General features: G+C 33.1%; 1 non-coding gene across 1 annotated transcript; it reads left to right on the forward strand.

Annotated features, from left to right (window-relative positions):
• Positions 1-1,358: 1,358 nt before the first annotated feature.
• On the forward strand, positions 1,359-1,465 carry LOC129291918 (small nucleolar RNA R71). The gene has a single exon (XR_008588812.1). It is a non-coding gene; the product is annotated as a small nucleolar RNA R71 (small nucleolar RNA).
• The last annotated feature ends 1,364 nt before the right edge of the window (positions 1,466-2,829 follow it).

Below are 2,829 nucleotides of genomic sequence, written 5' to 3' on the forward strand. Positions count from 1 at the left end.
AGCATTAGGTGTAAACTTTCTCTTGTTAGTGCAACAATCCTTAAGAAATTTTGCATACTTAGGAAAATTTTCACAACATCAAGAAGAGAAGTATTCACAAGAATTTTATTAAGAAATCAATTATCTCTTTGTCATGAACTCCTTTTAGTTGATGCTTGATCACTTGAGCTTGAGGAAAAGGAAGTTTCCTCACAATTTCTTGCTCTTTCTTGGCCTCATCTTCCTTTTTCTCCTTTTGCACCAATTTTGAATTTTTTATTTTGCCATCTCCTTGGCAGTTTTGTGGAGGTTTCTCCATCTCAATCTCCTTAATATCCTCTTCATCATCATCCTTACATAATTGAGTATTAGTAGCACTAGAAGAAACTTGTAAAGACAAGTCATTATGCAAGGATTCATCATGCAACTCTATAGCCACTCTCTCTTTTCCTTCTTCTCAACATTTTCACCTACTTCCTTACCACTTCTCAAAGTAATAGCATTAATGTGTGCTTTGGGATTAGCAATCGTGTTGCTTGGAAGTATAGGTGCTTGTTCATTAAATGAACTAACATGATTAGAAAACATGTTCATTTAGAAAGTTAAAACATCAACTTTGTTATTTAAATTATCATAGGCTCTCCTAAATATGTGATTCATCTTTATCATTTGCTTAGCTAGAAATTGCACCTTATTGGAAGTACTAGAAGAAGGAGATTCAATGGGAATTTTCCTATTGGAATTTGAGTTAGAATTGGAGTTGGAGTTGAAAGCATTACCTCTTTATTGATAGGAATTAGAATTATCACCTTGAAATTGAGGTTGCATGTCACGACCTTGAGTATTAGGGAATGGTTCCCTTTGTTGGCTCTCTTGCAAAGCTCTACTTGAGATGGCATAGGAAAAATTGGGATGATTCCTTTAAGAAGAATTATAAGTTTTCCCAAAGTTCCCTTGGTTGCCTTAGTTCCCTCTTCCATTAAATATAGCATTAACTTAAACATGCTCAAACTTAATAGGGCAATTAGACTCACATACATTGGAGAATCATAAAAAGTACATGTGTAAGGAATTAGAGCTTGAGAAGAAGCATTTACTTTGCTCACATTTTGAACTTGGCTCGATTGAAAAGCCAACATCTTATCAATCTTCAAGACCCAAAATATCCAATTGGTTGTCATCTAATGTGCTTGAAATGGAATTTACCTTTCTATCTCTTGTGCCATATCGAACACCATTGGTTGCCATCTTTTCTATCAACTCCCAAGCCTTGATAGGTGTTAAATCAATTAAAGCTCCCCCCACTAGTGGCATTTATGAAAACCTTATCTTTTTTGCAAAGTCCTTTATAAAAATATTGTATAAGGTTCTCATTAGAGATTTGATGATGAAGGCACTTAGCAAGTAACCCTTGGAACCTTATCCAATATTCATAAAAGGATTCATCAAAACCTTGTTCAATCCCATACATTTATTTCCTCAAATTTGTGACTTTAGAAGAGGGAAAGAACTTTTCTAAAAACAATCTTCTAAGTTCAACCCAAGTAGAAACTCTAATATGAGAGGGATAATTGAAATACTACTCTTTAGCCAGGCCTTCAAAGGAGAAGATAAAAGTTTTGCTTGCACATCATCAACATTCACATTTATAGGTTTCATGTTATCACACACAAGAAAGAGAACATGCAAGAATCTATGGCAATCCTCATCCGATAATCCATGGAATTTAGGTAAAGCATTAATCAATTAAGGCTTAAGTTCAAACATGTACATTAGGAGCCATATACAATGCATAAGGATTATTATTCCAATTAGGGGAAGTCAATTGCCTAATGGATCTATTATCTTGAGGATTATGCATTCCTATAAATTCTCTATTGATGTGTGCATCATCATGCAAGTTGTGACTCACATTTCTATTGTTTCCATTATTGTTTCCTAACCCTTATCCATTGCATTGACCCACAAGTGGATCTACCCTTTCTATTGATGAATTGACCACTAGATTATTATTAATTTAAGGTTGTGACCTCTTGAGTTTTCAAAGAGTTTTTTCAATCTCAGGGTCTACTTCAACAAATGTTTTAGAGTTGGCATGGGTCATAAACCAAAGGAATCAGCCAAGAGTAAGAAAAACAACACAACACAAGACTCTAAAGAAAGAAAAAAATGCACCCTAAGTAGCTCTAAATGCAAGAAACAAAAGTCAACAAAACTAAACCACAAAAGCAAATGATTTTTTTATTTTTTTTTAACTCAACAAACAAACAATTAACCACATAAAAATAAAAATTCATTAAAAAGTAAAGGAAAAAGAATTAGAAATGCTCATTTGAAGACTCTTTGCTTGTTCTAGAAACTTTACAGCTTGTTCTTTAGAGACAGTGAACTTGTGGATTTTGTAGCAGCTAATCCATACAAACAATTCCCTAAAAATTTTATGAGAGACAAAGTAGATATACAAGAAAATTATATCAAAATTTAAGCCTAAAATTATTTCTCAGTTGTTCCCAGAATTTTTCACAATTTGGTCTACAATTTTGAAAAAATAGGGTTTCGTCCATATGACCTTGTGATCTTCCAACAACTTTTCTAGCAGGACAAAGGCAAAATTAAGAAACATGATCAACTGAGAGAATAGAGCTAAGACAGTAAGGAAAAAATGAGACTTAAACCACTCAATTTAGACATATAGTGTGAAAATTATAAAACTCAAAATTGCTATAAGGTTTTGGAATTTTTTTGATAAGGCTCCTTGTACCTTATAAGCTTGTAAATTGTGTACAAAGCAATTTCCATGTCTGAAATTGATGAAATGACTTTTGAAATGCAGCTAAGAGATATGGCTTT

This window comes from Prosopis cineraria, unplaced genomic scaffold, assembly GCF_029017545.1.
Source record: "Prosopis cineraria cultivar Desert tree isolate PC_DT_omini unplaced genomic scaffold, ASM2901754v1 PC13, whole genome shotgun sequence".
NCBI lineage: Eukaryota > Viridiplantae > Streptophyta > Magnoliopsida > Fabales > Fabaceae > Prosopis > Prosopis cineraria.